This window comes from Rhodnius prolixus, unplaced genomic scaffold, assembly GCF_049639745.1.
Source record: "Rhodnius prolixus isolate KJV_2025 unplaced genomic scaffold, Rpr scaffold_8, whole genome shotgun sequence".
Lineage (NCBI taxonomy): Eukaryota > Metazoa > Arthropoda > Insecta > Hemiptera > Reduviidae > Rhodnius > Rhodnius prolixus.
The window spans coordinates 24,133,459-24,159,630 of NW_027411593.1; the positions used below are offsets into that span (position 1 = coordinate 24,133,459).

Sequence of the window (26,172 nt, forward strand, 5' to 3'; positions counted from 1 at the left end):
CGAGTTTTTGAGAGGTTCAAGCGTTCAGGCCGAGAAGACGTCGGAGATGATGACCGCCCGGGTCGCCCTTCCACGTCCAAAACGGATGAAAATATCGATTATAATTAATCAACATTACTACCGTGAGGTGCTTGCTCAACTCTGTGAAAGAGTAAGGAAAAAAACGACCTGATTTGTGGAAGAACAAATCAAGGGTTCCCCAACAAGACAGCGCGCCGGCTCACACTGCATTGTCTGTCAAGACGTTTCTAGACAAGTACAACATCCCAGTTTTGGGCCATCCGCCTGACCTGGCCCCATGTAACTTTTATCTGTTCCCCAAAGTCGAATCTGCATTAAAAGGAACATGATTTCAGTCCGTGGAAGCTGTGAAAGAAAAAGCGGCACGCGTCATGCAGGTGCTCACAGAATAAGACTTCCAGCACTGTTTCGAACAATGGTAAATTCGCATGGAGCGTTGTAGGGATAGGAGAGGGGTGTAAATTGAAGGTGATAATAACTAAATATGTATAAATTTAAAATAAAATGTTTTACAGCAATAGTCTCGTTATTTAATAGTCTCACCTCGTATATCTTATATCTTATTTTACTCAAGTACTAAGAAAAGAAAAAATGATTAAAACTGATGGTACACTTATCACCCATTAACTGGAAACACATGAGTCGCACATAAGGGCATCACTAGATATGATGTCATTAGTTTAGTTTTATGCCAAAAAGACAGGTGTGAACACTCACAAGACTTTCTCTTACCACCTATGACGTAATAAAATTTTCTTTAAACCTACTATATTGTGCGGAAAAACCTCCAGAAAGCACAGAATTTATTTTGAAAAATTTTGCAATTTTACTCAATGTTTTCTTCAAGCCAGGAAATTCATTTACACATTTAATTTCTATTAATTGAATAGAGTTCATTTGGCAATTTGGGGATATAGTACTATTATTAATACTATAAAGAACGAGAATCAATCTCTCTCTTCCAGAAAGGGTCTCAAGTCTCAAGTGGGATCTATACGGGAAAAAGATTTAATTAAAATTTGAATATCTACACATCTGCCATGAGCGTAAGAATTTTAAAGGAAATATTTAGTGTTTTTTTCATGGAAATAACCACCTCCCCGCCAAAAAAAGTATTTGCGCGAAAATGGCACTCCCACTCAACCTGGAGAGTAGGCTGGTATTGTTGGAAATTACCTTGCTTCATGGTGGTACAAAATATCAGCTATGAAACTAAACGTCTATGACAGAAATGACATTGTGATATTTTAGACTGCAAGAATAGTATGGCTGAGTATGTAATTAGAAGAACAAAAAGGGTGCCCTAATTTAAAAAAAAAAATGTTCATGGTCAGAGGGTCACGTTAGCTGCCAATTAGTCGAAGACATAAGGGTAATATTGTCGGTGTTTTTATTTTTGTGATATGAGATAGGGGAATGTGAGGAGGAGAGAGGAGAGATAGGAGAATACGAGGAGGAGAGAGGAGAGATAGGAGAATATGGCGTTCAGGCCTCAAGGAAGTCGCCGGGCCACTGGCGATTCTGTCGGCGAGGAGTATTAGTGATGTCAGAGGAAGCGAGAGACTGTAAAAGAGGATTAGAGCTAGTCGAGAGAGTATTTAGTCTTAGCGAGTTGGTCTATGAAGGGAATGTTGAGGTCGGTGTGAAGAGTGTGGTTAGTCACCGTAGAAAGGAGCGTCAGCTATCTGTGGAAGGAGTTTTGATTGAATTGTCTGTACAATCCGTATATTTGTAGTTTTGGCTGAACCCCACAGCTCTAGTCCGTAAATCCACACAGGTTTAAGGATGGTGTTGTATATTAAGCATTTGATTTCAATTGAGTAAGTTGGAGCGTCGTCCAAGTAATCTGTAAAGCAGTTTTGCACATTTTGTCACTGCTTGTCCTTTTAAGTCTAGTGTGTGGGTACCACGTGAGACATTTGTCTATAAAGAGCCCAAGGTAGCGCACCAGATCTCTGTACCAAGGAAGAGGATTGCCTTAAATGTGAATTCCTACTGCATTTATCTCGAAATTGGACTGTAATCGTTCAAAGGAACGTTATGATGCTGTTATAAAATTTTCTATCAAACAACTTTGAAGTAAAAAAATAATATTTGTTAAAAAAAAAAAAAATGTTCCTTAAAAAATGTTCCTTATAAAATAGAATTTAAATAGCTAAATAAAAAGTATACAAAATACTGTTGATGATTTGTGCACAAATTAAAACTGACAGAATGAAACATAGAAATTAAGATGTGGACGTTAGCAATTAAAGAGTAGATGGAAGGTATACTTCAAAACAACCAGCAAGCGCAAAACATTTTAAAATTTTTTAATCTAAATATCATTTCCTCTATATTAGAAACAGCTAGACAGGACTGAGAGCTAAAAAGAAGTAGAAGTAACTCTGCATAATGACTTAATCGTTAAGAACGCGTCCGTCTCGGAACACAAACTGGGGGCCCGTTTGGTTGTACAGGATGCCCTCCTGCCTTTACACTAGCACTTGCTTTATTATATATCGGCCTTTTTTGCAGCCACTATATTATATAGAATTTTTTTTTTTTAAATATTTTATTTTTTGTTATAATGTCGATCATTATATACCAATTACAAGTTGTCAGCACTCGTTTTCAAATAAACGGTATTATTACTTTGGTTTTAGAAAATTACTGGTGTAATAATGTAAACTGTTGCATTAATTCAATTTAAAAAACAAAAAACAAAATGGAAACTTATAAAATCAATTCTGTTACGTACGAAATAAATGAGGCTCCCAATAACATCTGATGAATTTTTGATACGTACCTGAAACAAAATTTATCTTAAATTAGTTTACAGTGATTTGATATTTTATTTAATTAATATTTATTTTAATAAATTAAATAGAAAGTATCTATGTAGGAAGGTCCTCTCCTCTTTGCGTAGATTGTAATGAGGAGGAGGATTTCAAACATATAATAATGATATGTCCACGTTATGTGGTAGAAAGGAAACGAATGTTTGACGATATATACAGGTATTTAGATGCACCATTTCGCTACGAAGACATAATATTCTCCACCAACATATATGTGCTTAAGTCTATAGCAGAGCTAGCAATGAAATATGAATGTATTTAAAAGTTATAGAATGAATGGAAGAAAATGATTAGAGAAGGAGTACGTGATTTTAATTTCGGTTAAGCTGTAAGGATGGCAGGAATATAGAGTACTGATACATCCATTAGTTGTAAGGTTTATGTAAATAGTTGTATTAAAACTGTCCGGCAGGACAGTTGTATAAGGGTTGATCGTCAAAAAGTGCACGAAAAAGCGTAACGTTGAAAAACACCCAACTTTGACAATTTTTTTCTCTTTTTCTACTAAAGATAAAATTCCCAAATTTTCTTTAAAATATGGGGCAAATCCTCCTTTATAGCTGTAATTTTTTTGCAACAACCCAGATCTAATAGGTTTCGAGAAAAAAGTTGCCGAAAATGAGCAAAAACGGCTTTTTCAAAAAATGTTCTTGTTCTTGTTCTTCTTCTTGTTGTTGTTGTTGTTGTTGTTACCTTTTTTGTAAACAACGTACAGCCTAAACGCGTGAACCGATTTTCATGAATGAGGTGTCATTCGATTCGGAATTTTATGTAGATGTGCCTTTTGGGGGTCTCGACCCTGTACATCGAATGGGAGAGGAGTTAGCCCCCTTTATGTAAGGCCCCCTCCAAAATTATTATTACTAATTACTCTGTAAATCTTGGCCCGATTTTGATAAAATTTGGTAGGATGATAGGGTTAGGGCTCCCCTACGTAACATTAAAGCGGCGATCAGCTCTTACACTTGTTAAGGGGAAGTATAGGAATCGTTTCAAATTATCAACACGTGAACCGATTTTCATGAATGAAATGTCATTCGAATCGAAATTTTGTACAGATTTGCACTTTAAAAGTCTCGACGCCGTGCCTCATAAGGAGGGGAGTTTTGTCCCACCCAAATAAGGCCCTTTCTAAAACTATTATTACCAATATTTCTATAACGCTTAGTCCGATTTTGATAAAATTCAGCTCGAATAAGTGGTTAAAGCTCCTCTACATTGCTGATGCTCTTGCACCTACCAAGAGGAAGTACTGCAATCGTTTAAATTATCAATGAGTGAACCGATATAAATCAATGAATTGTCGTTCGATTAAAAAATCTTTGCCTCTTTGCCTAGAAGTTCTGCAATCGCAGTTTATTTTTCTTACTCCTCTTAAAAGGAAGTAATGAAATCGCAGTTTAATTTTGTTATTCACGCACAAATACCTTCCTATGTTATTCAAAACGCTTTTTCAAAAAAAGTTGTTACTGAGGATGGTTTGGGGGACCTTAACGATAATCATTCTTTAAAAAGATCTCTCTAGTGGTAGTTACGGTTCCGACTTACCATCTTATCAGGTTATAATGATAGAATTGCTTATTCCAAATTTAAAAAAATCTGTAAAGCAGATATGTAACTTTGTAAAATAGACAAAAAGGAAAATCTATCCAAAAGGTACAAAAATCTCTTTAACAAAAACTTATAGTTTAAAATGTTAAGTATAAGGGTTGATTAAACGCCAAAAGGTACACAAATCAGCAAGCACCCAACATTTCATTAATTCTTCATTAATATTTAAGTAATTTTACTGCATTAATATTCATTAATATTTTTTAGAATTTATTAGATGTCACAGACCCTTATGCTGGCCACTTCATTTATAATATTTTTTTGTTATAATTATGATAAATCACACATATGTACATGCATGTTAAAGTAGAAAAAGACAAAGTTAGAGTCGGCTACTGTCTTGAATTCGTCTTACCGAAATATTCGAGAGCACAAATAACACACAGTTATAACAAGTAGATTATTCAACAACAATTATTGATTTCTCTATTGTAATTTAATTTTACTTATAGTAAAATACTGGAATAATTAGCTGTCCTAAAAATATACATATCTTATTTACTTTATATTACATATTACATTTTTTTTTATAAAAAAAAGTTTTGAATTTTTTAGCCTCATAATTTTTTTTTATTTTTTATAACGTTTTTCTTTTTAACCTGTAATTAATAGTTTGATTATTATAAATAACTAGATATTACAGTCAATCTACAGTGCTACTTGAACAAATATTTTGTAGACGAAAATGGCCAGCATAAGGGTCTGTGACATCTAATAAATTCTAAAAAATATTAATGAATATTAATGCAGTAAAATTACTTAAATATTAATGAAGAATTAATGAAATGTTGGGTGCTTGCTGATTTGTGTACCTTTTGGCGTTTAATCAACCCTTATACTTAACATTTTAAACTGTAAGTTTTTGTTAAAGTATAGTAGAGGGATGAATGTGTGAAGCGAATGTATTTATAAGTAAGAACGGAGAGTAAGTGATATTCTAGTGATAAGCACCTAGACGATGCTGGCTGTATAGCGGAAGCCAAAGCCAAAAAAAAATCTATTTAGGAGATATTTTAATTGAAATATTTAATTAAAATAAAAATTAGTAGTAATTTCGATCTCAATAGTTTGAACGAAGAAAGAAATGTGAATTTGCATTTAATGAACTTGAGTAAAGAAGTCAGATCTAAACATTCGGCTCATTATTTTACTTCAGTCACTATGGTAACATCATCTAGTAGCGATACATTCTAGTAGGCCATTTTTCATGATCATGAAACCCTTAAAACGAATATTTACGGTGAAATATCTCTTAAATACCTCTTAAGAGAAGAGAAGGATATTAATTAGTCATTAGTCATCCGACGATGGGGCGAATATATTCCAAGAAAGTAATATACAAAAGATTATAAAGACGTCATTATAAGATAGAATGGAATATAGAAATCTTGGAATATGATTGAATTTTCAGATAATTGGTCCCAAAATGGAATAAACATCCGAAGTAATCCATTATGATAACCATTTGGTTTGCTTAAAACGTTCGAAAAGAGAAGCTAGTATTTTATATTCTAAACAAGTTGTTTGTTTCTAACTTCCCCACGTTTTCTGATTAATGTGATATCAACATTGATTGTAGCGTACTGAAACAGACAGAGTGGCAGTAATGAGGTACACTAGCCAGGGATTTATCGGTCCCATGAACTTCTACAGCAGAGAGTACGACTTTTTCTTTTTTATTGCAAGTAAACATCTGGGCTGAAGGAAAACGAACAGTAAGTCTGCAATGACGTCTGAGTAGGAATATTAATTTATTCAGAGGGTGTACAGAGGGTAAATGAAACAAATAGACAGATAGAGAAACAGCTGCCTCAGGGCCTTGGGTTAGTAATGTTAGAGCAAAATGGTGCTGACGTATGTTAAGTTTTAAGTGTGCAATAGTGGGCTATATATGGGAGGGGTAGATTGTCTCCGATATTCGCACTTGGGTCCATTATGAGACTGTCAGCTTCTGTTCCACATACCTTTAGTCTGGAAAGCATCTATATCATGCACCGTCACCATTGGTGCATAATGAAACGTACCTACAATATTTAGAACCAACCAAGTTTCAATCTGATCAAACTAATCTCAACTAGATTCGATATCATGTCATATAAAGTCATACGTGATGAGTTTTTGACATTGACATTTCCCAGGGACATCAAAGTCCTACGCGCCAATCATCAATCATAAATAAATGGACCGTTTATTTTGAAAGTGGTGTAAAGTCCATTTTTGAAAAAAATGAGATATCACGTAATTCATGCTTAATTTTATGTTAATTTTTTATGTATAACTAGTCCGTGTTTAATTTCTTAAAAAATTCCCATGTTTTGTAGAATTTAATGCATAATTATTGATTATGAAAGTGGTGTAAGTCCAATAGACAGAGGTAGGCACTATCAATATCTTGTAATTTTAACAATGTAATTAGCGTCTAAAATTAAAAATATTACTTCTATTTTATGTCGGGTCATTATTATTTGTAAACAAAATTGGATTAATATGAAGTATACTATTATTTATTAACATGAAATATTATTATAAATTAGTATATTATTATTTGAAAATATATATTATTTGATTTTTCAAAATTGAAACTAAACGATTTTTACAATTGACTAATTTTGAAAGTGGTGTAAGTCCATTTGCAGCCCGTAAGTATACATCAGTTTAGTAAAATACGCCTAAAACAAATTTATATAACCAAATTACATATTGATAAAACAGTAGAAACGTTGCCAGACTTCATATAATTTGTCTCAATTTTATAATTAACAGATATGTTAACCTTTAATTTTCTCGAAATAACAGAAAATGGACTTACACCACTTTCAAAATAAACGGTCCAAATCTCTTCGAAGTTCATTCGAATTTATGTATAAAATACAAAAAAAGAAATTTGAATTTCCTTTTATTTATATCCAAAAATCTGATTTAAATACATCCGACTTTCTAGGAGGTTTTTACTAAAAAAAGTATTTCTAACCAAAATTGTACACTACACCAATATCGCTAACAGAGAGATCAAAGTTGAGCGAGAATCCAAAGAAATGACGATCACCCTAAACCGCCAAACACTTCGTCCCCTTTATCTCAACAAACCTTCCGATGCTCACTGCAAAGCAAGTGCGATATCTCGGTCTTTATCTGAATAAAGACATGGAACCCTGATGCTCGACTAAAAACAGATACAAAATGCTGAAAAAACTGTTTGAAAAAGGGTCTAAAAATTGATTCTAACAAACAACAGAAAAATATAGTTAATATACGAGTCAGCCGTACACACTAAACTCATACAAATCTTCTAATTCCGAATCCTAAGAATCAAATGTCTCATTTTACGTCTTTAACCTCACCATTCACATAGACCCTAAATATTCCCTCTGTCGCAGACTTAGTCCCCAATCTCGCTACTTAAAATTAGTATCCCGTTACAATCATCTAATTCGCTGTTCTCTTTTATCCAGAACACTGCCGGACTAACGCTCTTTGCACTCAAGCGTCGATGGCCACCTTAACCTATTAACTGCGTACCATCAATCGCGTTAGGGTGGTTGACATGTCTGCACTAACAGCTTATAACTAATCGCTACTGACACTGGTTGGTCGCCATTCACGTTAACACGCTAATGCGTGCATATGTGGGTATAATATATGTACGAGGGTCGTTTGAAAAGTCCGTGCAAAAATTAAAACTACTTAATTTTTTGGGGTAAACCTTTTTTATTTTTCAACATAGTCTCCTTTTAGGCTTATACACTTCGTCCAACGCTGCTCTAGTTTGTTGATCCCTTCCGAATAATAGGATTTGTCCAAGGCTAAAAAATAGCCATTCGTTTCTGCAATCACCTCCTCGTTTGAATAAAATCTTTTTCCCGCCAGCCATTTCTTCATATTGACAAATAGTAGTCCGAGGGAGCCAAGTCTGGAGAATAGGGGGGATGTGAAACGAGTCGGAACCCTATTTCCATTAATTTTGCGACCACAACTGCTGAGGTGTGAGCTGGTGCGTTGTCGTGATGGAAAAGGACTTTTTTGTGGGCCAATCGTGGGCGTTTTTCTTGCAGTTCGGTTTTCAAACGGTCCAATAACGATGAATAATACGCACCTGTAATAGTTTTACCCTTTTCCAGATAGTCGATGAGGATTATTCCTTGCGAATCCCAAAAGACAGTCGCCATAATCTCTCCGGCCGAAGGAACGGTCTTCGCCTTTTTTGGCGCAGATTCTCCCTTGGTAACCCATTGTTCAGATTGTTCTTTGGTCTCAGGAGTGTAGTGATGTATCCATGTTTCATCTCCACAGTGACGAAACGACGCTTAAAGTCCTGCGGATTCTTCTGGAACAGCTGCAAACCGTCCTTGCAACACTTCACACGATTTCGTTTTTGGTCAAGCGTGAGCAATCGCGGCACCCATCTTGCGGATAGCTTTGTCATGTCCAAATGTTGATGCAAAATATTATGTACCCGTTCATTCGAGATGCCCACAGCACTAGCAATCTCACGCACCTTCACTCTTCTGTCATCCATCACCATATCATGGATTTTATCAATGATTTCTGGAGTAGTAACCTCAACAGGGCGTCCAGAACGTTCAGCGTCACTTGTGCCCATATGGCCACTCCGAAAATTTTGAAACCACTTATAAACTGTTCTAATCGAAGGTGCAGAGTCACCATAATGTTTATCAAGCTTCTCTTTAGTCTCCTGAGGCGTTTTGCCTTTCATAAAGTAGTGTTTAATCAACACACGAAATTCTTTTTCGTCCATTTTTTGAAAATCACTCGACTTCCTCGATTCAAACGAATGCCAAACACAAAGAAATAGACCGATCTGGCTTAAACTTGGTGTGTGTTCTTCCAAGAGATGCTACTAACTAAACATAACCTCGATACGCGCCAGTGGTGCTATCTCTCTGACTTTGCACGGACTTTTCAAACGACCGTCGTATATTCTCACTTATCCAGCGAAATTCTAAAATTATTAAAAAAATTATAATAATTATTTAAAACACATCAGTATGACATTCATAAAGACGGAAAATAAACTCGTCCACAGTAAGTCTAAAAAAATATTCAAATAAACGTTTTTGGACTACATTTACATAATACGAAGTTATAAGAAAAAATGTAAGCATTATTTTCGAAAAAAGGTCGGAAAAACAAAAAAATATTCTGTAAAATGCTTCCTTTATCTATAAAATTTTTGTTTTCAAACTTCAAAGTACGTTTAATGTTCTTCGATAATATTTACAACTCAAGACCATTCATTGTACCGAATGGAACATTAGAGAGATGCCCATTTCATAGGATAATACTCAATAGAAAATAAAAGTATTTAATTAACAATAGTATAATAGGCACAGCGTTGGAGTTGATTTGTGTTAAAAACCGTTTTTCGTTGAAAAAGTCATTTTCGTGAACAAAAGTAAAAAATTGATTCTGTTTATCTCTCGATTGAGAGATTTCAATCACAAACTTACGGTCGCGTTCCCTGGTAAGTCCAAAGCAAAATATAAAAGTTTTTGTTTTTGATAATCAAATGTAAAATCTAAGAGAATCTGTACCACTGATCTGAATATACTTATGAGATCTTTAGAATACATAAATAACATTTTCAAATAATGTATCTCACAAATGTGCACTGTGCACTTGGTGTAATAAAGGGCACAAATTTGTGGATACGCTGTTTTTTGTTTTTATTTTAACACAATATTGGTTCATTTTTTTTTTTTTTTTTTTTTGTCGCCCGATCCACTCTTAATAACGTAGGATACATTTGGTTAAAATGTAATTTCCACCATACGGTGCACAAAGATTTTAAAATATAATCCAAATGTGGCTTAAACGGCTGCAATAAATGTGTGCACACTCGTAATATCTACACAATTAGTGTGCGGTCAATGGAAAACTAAAAGATAAAAAAATTGTTATCTTTTGTTTTAATACTAGCTTAATTTATTCTGCTTCTTTTTTCTTTTTATAGTAAAAAACTGGTGCTAAATTGGACAGTTTATTAGTCCAAAAAAAGGGTGTAAAACGTTTACGTAATCAAAGAGTTAACATCGTCTATTTGCACATTCTACAAAAGCAAAGAGTGCCTAAATATCCGGACAAAAAATAAATAAATAATGTAATATTTATTATTAAAGTAATATGATTTTAAATTTTTGTAATTATATTTCTACAAAACATGGAGTAGTTAAAATACACTTCAGTTCACTAGGTGTTTCTAACAAGGAATTCTCTAAATTGGGATATGAAGGGTAGCCTCAAATTATCCCAGAAATACTAAAAAAAAATCTGGGATGAACACGCTTAACTACAATGCTGGAGCAAAATGTACAAGCAAAATTACGGAAAAATTATTCAAATTAATATGAAGTGTTTAGAGAAAATTTAGGGGAATTTTCTCAAAAACAAAAAAAAGTGAAAAATCAATTGGGTAACGTGTTGTTTACTACTGCCCCTTCATCACAAAATAAACGAGCCGAGTACTATAGTTGTGAAAGAACTATTTATTTTCGTGTAAATTCAAATAAAACGCAGTATATGGTGGTAGGTGGATCTTCCTCTACGTCCCTGATTGTGGATGATTGGCAGCTGCATCCGTGTAGCGAGTTCAAGTACCCGGGTGCCTGGCTATCGGCTACTGAGTCTTCAGAATTGGCTATCCAAAAGAAAATTGTAAAGGGAAAGCAAGCTATCCAATCATTGAACTCGGTACTTTGGAGTAGATCTATCCGCATGGAGATTAAAAAAAAGGGCTCTTCCACGTTTTCTTGGCAAATATAACACTCTAAACGGCAGTAGCTTGCGAGCCTAACGAAGAAAATGGAAGATAGGCTATTGGCCTTAGAAATGGATTTCTGGAGAAGAAGCTGTGTGGGGTCTCCAAGATATGGCACGTGCCTAATCCGGAAATCCGAAGACGTGTTGGAATACAAAAAAAAACATTTTGTATTCCATTGAAACACGGAAATTAAAATGGTACGGCCACGTGATGTGTATGAGTGGCGAGAGATGGCCTAGGAAGATCATAGATTTCATTCCTAGTGAGAGGAGAAGGAAAGGCAGGCCTAGGAAAACTGGGATGGAGGGAATAACCGAGGGAATGGCCTCTAGAGGCCTTCGGGAAGGGCAGTGGGAGGACAGGAAATCTTGGACTTTGGGCATTGAGGGTATGATTCCCTAGGAATTGTCTTTAACCCCTTAAAAAAAAAAAAAAAAAATTAAATTTGGACGTTTTATCAACAGCAGCACCTTTAACAGCTTTTTGAAAATACGGTATTGCGTCCGATCTAGCCGGCCTGCGTCCAATTAGATCACCTACGAACTATTCACATCAACAAAAGAAAAATGAAATATATCAAGATGAAATAAAGGAAAACATTAATGAGTTTACTATAAAATAGAAGTTTTTAGAGGAATTCCTAATAAAATAAACGACATATTTGAATTATAAATATAGAAATTTTAATTTAAAAATGTAGAAGAAAAATGAAACAGATCAGTTTAAATTGAACGTAAAGTGTGCAAGTAAAAGTGTCATATAAATATTCTTATTTATTTATAAAGATGGCATTGAAATGTTTGTTGAAGTATAAAATACAGATAATACGTGAGAGATTCCATAATATGAAAGACAGGGCAGTCGGCCTCCTCGGTCGGCAATGAGGTGTAGTGTACCTGAAAACAGATAGTATCAAAACATGGGACGGCTGAGCGGAGAAGGGGGGGAAGGCCCACGGCTGAATGGGTTTGGTAACAGTAAACATGGCGATCTAATCTATATAACAGCAGAAAGCAATTGTCCACTCCTATTATATCAACTGTAGCGTTGACGACAAGTAGATATACACTCTAAAGAAAGATTCTATGGTGAGATAATTGACTTCGGCGACCCTGCGCTCTCTTATAAACTTGGCTATATAGAAACACAAACATTCAATACGGGGCCATCATTGTTCAATGAAGTCTATTTACTTGGGAAAAACACCCTTTTAGAAATCGTAAGAGAAGATTAAATTTTGTTTTTTTTCTGGACTTAACCAGTAAATAGAAAGCCAGTTGGATTTCAATGATGGTACGCTTAACTTGTAAAGGTGACTGTGCCGTGGCGTGCAAAGGGAGTAAAACGGAACTGCCTCCCTAAACTGGAAGCTGACCTTTTGAGAAAGAGCCTTAAACGACCTTATGCCTAGCAACCCTCAAATACTTTATATATTATGTAGTTGTATAAAGGGGCCAGCACGCACTAGCTGGCCGTTCGCAGTCTACTGTTACACTTTACCCTCACGAAACCCATTTACAACCGGCGTGTGCTTCTTCTTACAACCGACATATTATTTTAGTAAACTTGGTTCAGGGAAAACTTTATATTGTAAAAAGAAAAAAAAAATAAGAAGGAAAAATTTCTCAAATAATAAACAAAAAAAAATCCCTCCTAAGACTTTTTTATAAAATCCTTAAGCAAGAATAGTTAATGTCCGCAGCAGTCGATGCGCTCGAAGAAAAAAAAAATTAAATAATAATAGAAATAAGGGTAGAGATTAGCTGAGTGGTTAGAGAATCGATTTTCACGCAATGTTCTTAAAAAAGAAATCTTAAAAAAGTGAAAAAGCTATTCAGTAAAGAGCACTTCCGCTTTGGGGCATTGATCTATAGCATAATTACCTAGCTCAGTACACACAATAGCACACCTTATAATTATACTGACATACATACTCCGAATATTATCTTAAAAAGAAAAAAAAAACACTTTTTTAGATTCATGAGAGCTATTTAATATTTTTGCGCGTTGTGACTATTATTAGAGTTGGCTATCATTTCATATAAAGTTGTAGTAAAGTAGTTGCCTATTTTTTTCAGGCGGGCTTTACGTCCAACTACCAAATTAGGTGTTGTGGACGGAGGCGACTAGCAAACATACTTTACTGTAAATTTCTTTTATTAACAATTAAATAAAATCCAAGGCCTAAGACCGGGAATCGAACCCAGTACCACAGGTCTCGCCTTTAACCGCTCGGCTACCGTGACGCCGACGGTGTCATATATTTCATGCTATCTTTGAGGTCCCTGTAAACAATTTTTTTTTAAAATAATAAGTATCACTTCGTCCTAAAACAAAATACTGTTGGATTTAACAGTGAACTACAAACATCAAAATTTAAAAAAAAAATAATTTTTACATATTATGTGAATTAATTTCGTAAGCAATAATTGCTGTGGGCCCATTCACGAAAAGGTTCCGACCTAAGACCGAATCCGCAGCAAAGACTGTAGTGGAAGTTTAAAAGATTGACTCACAATCTAATCATAATATGACTGAGTTGTTGCCTTAAACAGAAAACTAAAATCTAACGGATTCTTTTATAGAATTTACAATTTAACTTAATTCTACACTCCCGAGCTATTCACTGAGGAATGGGACATGGTAATAGCGATGGATGCCAGGACATTGTGGAGTATCAGAAATAGAAATAGCCGATCGACCAGTAAACTATAGAGGGCTGCACCAAAAAAAATGTAATCTAGAAGCGTTACGGCTTAAAGTAGATTTTTGACAGAGAAGATGAGCGCTAATGGTCGCTTAAAATTGAGAGGAAACAATACATTACTCGGCTACAAGAAAATATCCCACCCATCTTTGCCAAGGGACGTGTCTGAGGAACCCTAATAGGACATGATGCCATTTGTTTGGCTTCAAACTAATAAATGTTAAAACTTGGCCTCCCTCTGCAAACTAGAAATTTGGACGTGGCCCTCTTAAAATAATGTGGAAAAGTTGAGAGTTAGAAAAGCCTCCCTATTATGCAGTTGCCCATGAGATATTGGTCTTCACGTTGCTTAATGGCATAATATAACATAACATGCAAATAATAGCATCCGGCGTAGGATTAAAACATAAAAAAATACAGAATCTCCATTTTTTTAAAGAGGGATTTTGGAATATCCAAGAAATAGTAAAACTAAAAGACTAGGTGCCTCAACGGAAATTTAAATGTCTAAGGGTTTATTTCTGTCTGGATATTAAATATTTATTCAGAGGAGTTTCTTACAAGACGTTTTACTCGTATAAAATTAAAAATTCATCCAGGCTACAGCCTACCTGTGATGAAATAACCATGTTAGGTTAATGAGCACGGATAAGATATTGTGACAATTCAAGGGTAACATGTACAATTGCGAAGATTATCTATTTGTCATCGTCATCGGCTATAAAGAAAACTGCGTAAGACTATCCGGTTAGGTTATGATGGCGTCCGCATTCATCGAGCGCTGATTTTCCCTAATTTATTATTAAGAAAAACCACCCACATCTCTCCATTCTGAAGAAAAGAATGTACGAGTATTTATTCTTTTAGAATAAATCTGATAAATTCGGAAAGGAGTTCTCCAAACTTTGCTTTTCTAGTCGCCTTGACTAAAACAAGCGACAGCCATGAAAGTACAACTGAAATCTTAGTATAAACAATTAGGCGAACATAACATTAAGCGAACTATATCAATATATCAATGTAGCCTAGATATCCATTTTGATTTGACCATGGTCAAGTTAGATTGGTCACCCGAACAGAGAGATTGTGGTTTATGTACCCTAGTTGACCACAAGTTGTATGTAAGTGAGCCCGCAAGTTGCTAAACATACCCATACACATTATGTGTGAGACTGAATGTCACATCAATTGTCTTAATGGACATGTTAAGAAGGGGGATGTGGGTTGTGTAGCATGCCCACTCTGCTACCAATTAGTTATGATAATTAGTCAATAGTTAGCTAAATGTTTGTATAAAATCAATGATAATGAACAATTGTTGGTTATAAAGGTACGAATAATACAAATGTTGGCTAAACTTCTAGGATGGTTGTACAGTATGAAATTCATAAATCAATATTATTAAAATTTGGAATGCTAATAGTGTTCTCTCAAGTTCATGAAGTTTGACCAAAAAGAAAAATAATCTTGCTATAAGCTATAAAACAGCGTTTCCCAACCTTCTTTGGCTCGCGTACCAGTTGGTAGTACATGATGCTAAATTGTACCACTTCGTAAAAATGATTGTATTTCGTGAAATTTGTTATTCCGAGTGTGTTATTTTACTATCATCTTTAATTGTATAAGATACAATGTATCTGTTACAAAGGAGTTCAAGTTCACTTAATAAACTGTAAGATCTTAGTTTCAAAACGTTTTTTAAATAATTAAAAACTAAGTACATATTTTCTCTTCAAAATTGTTAGTTAATTTACAAAGTTCTTCTTTAGGATTATTATATTTGTGCCCAAGTCTTCTAAATTAATTTCTTTTAAGCATTCAACTACCTGTAAGTACCAATTAAAATTAATGTTGCTCGGATAGAGCTTACTCATTACAATCAGTCTCTTTAAGCAGATTTTTACATAGTTAAAAATTAAGTTCTGTCACATAATAATTCTATTAAATTCTCTTTATCTTTTATCGATAATGATGTAGCTTTTTCTAAGTTTTCTTTATAGAAGGAATTTGAAATCCATCATTTGTGCTTTCGGGTTTTGGAAAATACTCCATGAAAGACAAGTTTAATTCTGTTAAATGTGCTTTTATATTTTCTCGTATATCTTGAGACAGACCAACCTTATTCCTCTACATATTAACAACTTTACTGTATAATATTATTAATTAAAATAATTTTTATGTATTAGGTACAGGAAAAAACGTTTCTATGCATTAATTTTTTATGTCCGCCATTATTGATCATTTTCCGCGTACCACCAACAAGCACACAGCGTACCACAGGTTGGGACACGCTGCTATAAGAGAAACATTTAATTTAATAATTGCTATCATTAAGGGGCACAGCTTTAAGTTAAATGTTTTTAAAGATATTGGGTCGTTTGACAAGTCCGTGCAAAAATAAAAACTACTTAATTTTTTGGGGTAAACCTTTTTTATTTTTCAACATAGTCTCCTTTTAGGCTTATACTCGTCCAACGCTGCTCTAGTTTGTTGATCCCTTCCGAATAATAGGATTTGTCCAAGTCTGAAAAATAGCCATTCGTTTCTGCAATCACCTCCTCGTTTGAATAAAATCTTTTTCCCGCCAGCCATTTCTTCATATTGGGGAACAAATAGTAGTCCGAGGGAGCCAAGTCTGGATAATAGGGGGGATGTGAAACGAGTTGGAACCCTATTTCCATTAATTTTGCGACCACAACTGCTGAGGTGTGAGCTGGTGCGTTGTCGTGATGGAAAAGGACTTTTTTGTGGGCCAATCGTGGGCGTTTTTCTTGCAGTTCGGTTTTCAAACGGTCCAATAATGATGAATAATATGCACCTGCAATAGTTTTACCCTTTTCCAGATAGTCGATGAGGATTATTCCTTGCGAATCCCAAAAGACAGTCGCCATAATCTTTCCGGCCGAAGGAACGGTCTTCGCCTTTTTTGGCACAGATTCCCCCTTGGTAACCCATTGTTTAGATTGTTCTTTGGTCTCAGGAGTGTAGTGATGTATCCATGTTTCATCCACAGTGACGAAACGACGCTTAAAGTCCTGCGGATTCTTCTGGAACAGCTGCAAACCGTCCTTGCAACACTTCACACGATTTCGTTTTTGGTCAAGCGTGAGCAATCGCGGCACCCATCTTGCGGATAGCTTTGTCATGTCCAAATGTTGATGCAAAATATTATGTACCCGTTCATTCGAGATGCCCACAGCACTAGCAATCTCACGCACCTTCACTCTTCTGTCATCCATCACCATATCATGGATTTTATCAATGATTTCTGGAATAGTAACCTCAACAGGGCGTCCAGAACGTTCAGCGTCACTTGTGCCCATATGGCCACTCCGAAAATTTTGAAACCACTTATAAACTGTTCTAATCGAAGGTGCACGGTCACCATAATGTTTATCAAGCTTCTCTTTAGTCTCCTGAGGCGTTTTGCCTTTCACAAAGTAGTGTTTAATCAACATAAGAAATTCTTTTTCGTCCATTTTTTGAAAATCACTCGACTTCCTCGATTCAAACGAAAGCCAAACACAAAGAAATAGACCGATCTGGCTGAAACTTGGTGTGTGTTCTTCCAAGAGATGCTACTAACTAAACATAACCTCGATACGCGCCAGTAGTGCTATCTCTCTCGACTTTGCACGGACTTTTCAAACGACCCTCGTATAAAGAATTAACTAACTCAGAATATTTAATTGAATTTTTTTCCACCCTAGACTTTAGCGGAATCTTGTACGATATTTCGAGTAATAGCGACACATCCATTTGTTTGGTATAAAACTTTTTCGGTCTACAGTGAGATTTATTCCAAGAAAGCAAGGATGTCTTTGCCGGCCGGAAATCAGAATGTGAAACATAAAATGAAAATTATAGATAATAATTATTAATCACCTATTTTAATTGATTGATGCTAATTGCTTTACCTCGTATTACACAGCGCTGGTAATTTTAATTGACTGATTACCGTTGCAGTGTAAGATTATTAACTAATGCACCATCTTAATTATTAACAAACAGATTAATACCGCATGCATATAAGCCTGAAACCGTTGAATTTAGACCAGCGTAGTGTGCAGTCGACAAAATGGGTTGAAATTAATTTCGAATCCAGTTTTTTTTAATATTTTTATGAAAGAACGTCTGGAAGAGTCCTTTAAAAAAGAGAATCCATTCAGCACAATTGTATTTCATAAATAATTCATTAAAAAAAAAATTTAGCTAAGCTGTAATTAAAAGAAGGCAAAAATACGTTACTTCTAAATTAAAACTACGTTATTATATTTCTTTATTTTTAATAACTTTTCCATTTAATTATTCTGAATTAATTTAATGCAAATTTAGTTGGGTATTCGATCTGGTTCATATTAAAAAAAAAAAAATCTCCGAGATTAAATTATGGTAACGAGGACGGACAGATTAAGAGAGGGAAAGAATATCGAATTAATATCAAAGTTTCGTAATTCCTCTTTAGGGGAATTAATATTATTTGTTTTGCCCTTTAGGGCGAAAACATTTTGACTGATTCCGTAGCCAGCAATATGGATCTTTATCAGTTGGATTTAATTATTATTTGTTTTCAACTTAAATCAAGCCCCTTAGGATGAGTTAAATATTTAAAAAAAAACAAAACGACTTCAAAAGTTTTTCATTAATTTTACGTTTTATCAAACAGTAAATATCAACAGTTTGAGGCAGGAACAGAATCAAACGAGGTACTTAAATGTTTTTGATATTTATTAAAAAGGTAAAGAAAAGTTATGCCTATTTTTACAAGTGGCCTTTACGTTCAACTACCAATTAGGTGACATGAACGGTGGCAAACCTATGTTACTTTACTATAATTTCATTGTATTAAAATTACTAGGCCGGGAATCGAGCCTAGTACATACTAGCTTTGTAGGCCTCGCCTCTAACCGCTCGGCCACCGTGAGCAACTTAGATATTTGTATACCTACTAAGGGTGGTTTATAAAAGATTTAAAATAAATTATAAGAACTCCAATAAAGAAAAGAAGTTCACGAAGCAAAAATATCTTTATATAAAAGTTATATCTCTTTCCAAATTGAGAATTATTCAAGATTTCAGAGTCTGAGATTCAAGTACATAGCAGCTTCAGTTATTAACCCAAAAATTATCTTCCAGCTTCTTCTTGAAATAAGAATCTAGGAAGTGATTACAGACTTTGGCGGAGAGTTAATCAACTTAGAGCCCTTAGAAATAATCCATCAATACATTTATGGGAGTTAAGTTGACAGTGTTAATAGTTGACTCCACTCTACGTGTGTTGATTGCGGACAATCCACATTATCTGAAATTCTTACAGCGCAATGATATGCTGATAGGAACTAATTTTGATGTACTTATGATTGCTTAAATGAATAATCTACTAACTTTAGAACTGTATTTACTATCTTTGTGGGAACGATACAGAGAAGATTAGCAAGGCCCCTGAGCAAGGATGACACCGGCAGACGGAACTCCCATGCCGCAGAATGTTTTTTATTTATTTAATTGCATTTACTTTCTTTTTATTACAAATAAAACATTATTATTATTACTATCTTTGTGATTAGAAAAACCGAAAAGTTATCAGTTGAACAAATAAGTAGAGTATAGCTTAAAACAGTTATTGTAATGTCTTCTAATTATTTGGTATTGGAAGTTTAACTTTCTTCATTAATAATTAGAATAATATTGAGCCTCCTATTAAAGATGGCGTAAAAAACAATTATTTATTTCCTGTCTAATTAAAACTGTCCGGTAGGACAGTTGTATAAGGGTTGATCGTCAAAAACTGCACGAAAATAGTGTAACGTTGAAAAACACCCAACTTTGACAATTTTTTTCTCTTTTTCTATAAAAGATAAAATTCCCAAATTTTCTTTATAATGTAGGGCAAATCCTCCTTTATAACTGTAATTTTTTCATAATAACATAGATTAATTAGTTTTCGAGAAAAACGATGCGAAAAATGCACAAAAATTACATTTTCAAAAATTGTTCTTCTTCTTCTTCTTCTTGTTGTTGTTGTTGTTGTTACCTTTTTTGTAAACTGCGTAGCGCCTAAACGCACGAACCGATTTTCATGAATGAGGTGTTATTCGATTCGGACTTTTATGTAGATGTGCCTTTTGGGGGTCTCGACGCTGTACATCGAATAGGAGAGGAGTTAGCCCCCTTTATGTAAGGCCCCCTCTAAAATTATTATTACTAATTACTCTGTAAATCTTAGCCCGATTTTGAAATAATTTGGTAGGATGATAGAGTTATTGCTCCTCTACGTAACATTAAAGCGGCGATCAGCTCTTACACTTGTTAAGGGAAAGTATAGCAATCGTTTCAAATTATCGACACGAGAACCGATTGTCATGAATGAAGTGTCATTCGAATCGAAATTTTGTACAGATTTGCACTTTAAAAGTCTGAACGCTGTGCCTCATAAAGAGGGGAGTTTGCACCACCCAAGTAAGGCCCTTTCAAAAACTATTATTACCAATATTTCTATAACGCTTAGTCCGATTTTGATAAAATTCAGCTCGAATAAGTTGTTAAAGCTCCTCTACTTGGCTGTGAAGGACCATCAAGCTCTTGCATCTACTAAGAGGAAGTACTGCAATCGTTAAAATTATCAATGGGTGAACCTATTTACATTAATGAATTGTCGTTCGATTCAAAATCTTTGCCTTTTAGGGAGAAGTACTGTAATCGCAGTTTATTTTTCTTACTCCTCTTAAGAGGAAGTACTGAAATCGCAGTTTAATTTTGCTTTTTACGTACAAATACCTTGCTATTTTATTCAAAACGCTTTCTCAAAAAAATTGTTATTGAGGATGGCAACTATAATCATTCTTTAAAAAGATCTCTCCAATGATAGTTATGGTTCCGACTTAACACCTTATCAGGTTATAATGATAGAATTGCTTATTCTAAATTTTAAAAAAATTTGTGAAGCAGATAAGTAACTTTGTAAAATAGACAAAAATGAAAATCTATCCAAAAGGTACAAAAATCTCTTTAACAAAAACTTACAGTTTAAAATGTTAAGTATAAGGGTTGATTAAACGCCAAAAGGTACACAAATCAGCTAGTACCCAACATTTCATTCATGCTTAGCTGATATAATTTAAGTAATTTTGCTGCATTAACTTTTTCTTCACATTTTTTTAGAAATTATTAGATGTCACAGACCCTTATGCTGGCCAGATCATTCATAATATTATTTTGTTATAATTATGATAAAATGTATATTATATCTTCGTTTTTAAATAGGTACTTTATTTTAACTCCATTTCAAATTATTCTTTGGATTTATCTTTAATATGCCCTTTATTCTTAGTAGTCACATATACATGCATGTTAAAGTAGAGAAAAACAATGTTAGAGTCGGCTACTGTTTAAATTTGAATCACGGATTTAACAGAATATTTCAGTCTTGAATTCATCTTACCGAAATATTCGTGAGCACAAATAACTCACAGTTAATAACAAGTAGATTATTCAACAATTATTCATTTCTCAATAAATTGTAATTTAATTTAGTCTCCCTAATTTTACTTACAGCAAAATACTGGAATAATTAGCTGCCCTAAAAATATGCATATCTTATTTATTTTATATTACATATATACAACATTGTGAGAAGAACAGCTACATTGAGAGTGTAATTGAAGAAAACTATATTATTTGCGATAAAGCCAGATAATTATTACCTATTATTATAAACGTTTGACTACTACATAAAATAACAATTACTTTAATCGAAGAATGAACTTAAACCGACGATTTAAAAAAATAAATAAATAAAATAAACAAAATTATTGATGTAAGTTGGTGTAAGCATTTTTTAAAAAAGGTTTTGAATTTTTTAGCCTCATAATTTTTTATTATTTTTTATAACGTTTTCTTTCTAACATGTAATTAATAGTTTGATTATTATAGATTAATAGATATTACTGTCAATCTACAGTGCTACTGGAACAAATATTTTGTAGACGAAAATGGCCAGCATAAGGCAAAGTGACATCTAATAATTTCTAAAAAAATGTGAAGAAAAAGTTAATGCAGCAAAATTACTTAAATTATATCAGCTAAGCATGAATGAAATGTTGGGTACTAGCTGATTTGTGTACCTTTTGGCGTTTAATCAACCCTTATACTTAACATTTTAAACTGTAAGTTTTTGTTAAAGAGATTCTTATATGCACCTAACTTTTTTTACTAAATGTTAAAAAAAGTACTAAATGTTTTACAATGACAACGGATGCATAGCTGTGCATGAAAAAAAGTATTGCAGCTAAAAATAATAATAACTGTGAGCAAAGTGAAAACATAAAAGAATTTAGATTTTAATTTTGACTGGCTTTGGTTTTATAAAAGTGGTAACCAATATTAGCTTTCAGAAAACCTGATATCTGCGAATCCTGTTCAAAAACATCAAAGCCTACATTCACAATGTTCTGCGACCCTAAACCAACTAGCCTTTGTGTTTTCCGTCTGTGTGAGTGTGTCTGCTTGTACCCGGTTCTCTTACCGTGACTTGATACATATTAAAAGAGCGGTTTTACAGCTGGTAGAAAGAAAAAAAGACACCTTAGTCTAGCGTTTTGCCGCTCTGTTGAAACCTATTTTTTCACTAGTAAACTGATCAAACATTTTCTTTTTACCTTCAATGTTTTGTTATGAAAGAGAGTCGTTGTAAAGCGCTGCCAGTAAAAACCATTGCCTAACTTCACAAAGTTCTGGTAAAGATCAGAAAGCTATGAAAATGGTTAATTATCAAAGTAGATAATATTTAATTTTATATAAGTAATAGTAGGTGAAGTAATCGCCTATTTTTTCAGGCAGGGCTTAACATCCAATTACCGTTTAGATGCCTTGGACAAGGAAGTCTACGAGGTGTGGCTATTAAATAACGAGACTGATGCTGCTACAGAAGAACTATGCACGCGCTAAATCCTAACGACCGACAGCTGTGCAGCGTAAAGCCTTCTCTTTCGATTGTAGCGTCTCACGTGTTTGTAGAGAAATCTGTCTGACCGGAACCGTCGTTTCTGTAAGAGGTGTTAGTTTCGTTTTGCCGAAAACATGATACTACACATGTAGCAGAGCAACGAATTGCCGTGAAATTTCACATCAAAACTTGATAAAACCGCTTCTGAAACTTATCTTTTATTTCAAGAAGTTTATGGCAATGAACGTTAATCACGTGCGCAAATTTTTGATGGTTTCCAAGATGGCCGGGAAGACTTCGGAGATGATGACCGCCCGGGTCGCCCTTCCACGTCCAAAACGGATGAAAATATCGATTATAATTAATCAACATTACTACCGTGAGGTGTTTGCTCAACTCCGTGAAAGAGTAAGGGAAAAAAACGACCCGATTTGTGGAAGAACAAGTCATGGGTTCTCCATCAAGACAGCGCGCCGGCTCACACTGCATTGTCTGTCAAGACGTATCTAGCCAAGTACAACATCCCAGTTTTAGGCCATCCGCCTTATTCGCCTGACCTGGCCCCATGTAACTTTTATCTGTTCCCTAAAGTCAAATCTGCATTAAAAGGGACACGATTTTAGTCCGTTGAAGCTGTGAAAGAAAAAGCGGCACGCGTCATGCGGTGCTCACAGAAAAAGACTTCCAGCACTGTTTCGAACAATGGTAAATTAGCATGGAGCGTTGTAGGGATAGGGGAGGGGTGTACATTGAAGGTGATAATAACTAAATATGTATAAATTTAAAATAAAATGTTTTACAGCAATAGTCTCGTTATTTAATAGCCACACCTTGTATATTTTAAGAGATGTTTAACAAAAAATGAGAATACTGCTTCTAGGTAATTTACAAGATACGTAGGCATTACAATTAAAGCCTAAATAATAACCCAATTATATTTACTATTAAATGAATAACAGACGCAGTAACTTCCATTTTAGGCAGTTTGTTAAATTTTATAAAGTTAGTAGGCATTTAAGAGAAAAAAAGAGAGGTCTTCATAATGTTTTTTTGTTAATAATCACATTTACTGCTTTTTCACGATACTGGGTTCGATTCCCGGTCTAGGCTTTGGATTTTATTTAATGTTTAAAATGAGAAGTTTTCAGTAAAGTATGTTTGCTTCGTCCAAAACATCTAATTTGGTTGTTGGACGTGAAGCCTGCCTGAAAAAATAGGTTTTACTTTTTACCTGGTTTTTCAAATAAACTAGTTGCTACCTACATAGGCAAAAAGAATAGATCAACTACTTGCCCACTTTAATAATACTCAGGCTATGACGAGCAATGAACCATGCAGGCCATTATAAGATATAGACATCTTTTGGCGTCCATTCAGAATTATCCCTTATAATTTTACATAAATGCATTCCAAATGAAAGATAATGCTTAGTAAATATAGTAATAATTAGATAATTTGTAGTTATAGTAACTATGAGAAGATTTTGCTAATAATTTTTAACTTTTTTTCACCCAAAACATAATTTTTTTATTTTTATTGCATTCAAACGTGACCTTCACTTTAAACTAGCTGAGTTTAGCGTAGTAAATAAAGTAATAAATAATAGAATTAGTTATGTACATCTTAGTGGTGGATATGTGCTCTTTAATAACTGGACGATGTATGACAAGGAGTCTATGGCGGCCAATGTGAACACGGAGAGTCCTTCAGGCACTCTACAGGGTTATACGCTCATCAGTTCTGCTTGTCTTCTAATAACTACCATTCGAAGAATTATGTCCTTATTTTTTTAAACTATTAACGGGCACCTATTCGGCAATAAATTCAAATAGTGGGTATGTATATTCATTTTGCGGAGACAGTTAAAGAGTTAATTTAGAAAATACACTTTCCAATGTGTCTAACATTCGAATAATATATTTGTAGTTATGTTTTCATATCTTTTATTTGATAAATTAATGTTATTTCCTCAGTTCTATTTATACAAAACGCTAAGAATATTTTTCAAGTTTCCATCAGATCTCTTTGAAGATCTTTGTGTAGATCTTGAAAATTTCATCGGCTAGCGAGTAAAACATTCTGTTCTACTCTTTTTCTATCTAATGGCTGGTCGGATTTGTTCACCTTTAATTTTATTACACAGATTTGTTTCAATGCCATAACATATTAAGAAATGAATTTTCTTTTGATACATTACCAGCAGAATGCACACGTAAAGTTATCTTATTCGCTCTGCATGTGGACATTGCTTGACTTTGTCTGAGTATTAATATAAGTATAGGTGGCATTTTAGTAAAGTATGTTTTGCGTTTGTAGATAGCATCTAGCTCATTAGAAAAAGCGTGTGAAATTGATTGATTATTAACAAAAAAACTTTATGAAATCTTCCCATTTTTTAAAAAAAATTATAAAATTTAAGTAACAGCCTACATAATATTTGTTACTAGGTCTACTATTCGTTTAAAATTAAACTTAGAGCGGGTTATTATTTAGGTTCTATACGCAGGTGTCTCATAGTAATGCCAGGAAAGAGTATACTCAATTTGTGAACCATTGCGGCATGCAGTTTTTGGACATGCACCAATGATACACTTTATGTATGTCGATAAGGAGCGTTGGACGAAGGACTTCAGATTGGAAAGATCGGATTCACTAGAGTTGGAGGGTTCAATGGAGTTCTCCCCTCAAGTTTGACTCCTTAAATCCAAATCTGTCTCAGAAGTGATTTGTACAGAGTTTGTCTTGAGTAGATACATTATTTTGTTAATAACCATAAAATTATTTAGATTGTTTTGTTTGTTATTTAGTCGCAAGTTGTAATTAAATACTCATTTTAAGACTCCGTTATTAATTTTTTTTTTTTTATTTATTTACCCTTTTATTGTAATTCACACCTATACCTACAGGGTACAATAAGTAAATGGGATAAGTGTATAAATAAATAACGTGGCAGACGTGAATGACGGTCATCCAGTGATGGCCGCCATCCAGTTGGTCACGGGGCCAACGGCGCCTCAGCCGTCTTCGAGGATTGGATAGTAGCGTAATTGAAGATAAGTTAGCAGCTAAAGGGTCGGGATGAAATGAGAGTTTTTGATGAAAATTTTTATATCGGATTTTGGCAAGTTCGGAGATGAGTGGAATTTGGAGATCTGTATGTATTATGTGGTTGCTAACATAGAATGGAGCGTCTACTATGCGGCGGAGTATTTTGCAGTCTATTGATGTTGGATTTTTTTAGCTGTTCCGTAAAGTTCGAGTCCGTAAGTCC

At 34.3% G+C, this 26,172-nt stretch overlaps 1 protein-coding gene and 1 pseudogene across 3 annotated transcripts in view; one reads left to right on the forward strand and one right to left on the reverse strand.

Moving 5' to 3' along the window:
• The window catches only part of Sema2a (Semaphorin 2a), a 658,355-nt gene that overhangs the window by 323,555 nt on the left and 308,628 nt on the right, over positions 1-26,172 (reverse strand). The window lies entirely within an intron of this gene.
• On the forward strand, positions 19,337-19,451 carry LOC141451587 (U6 spliceosomal RNA; annotated as a pseudogene).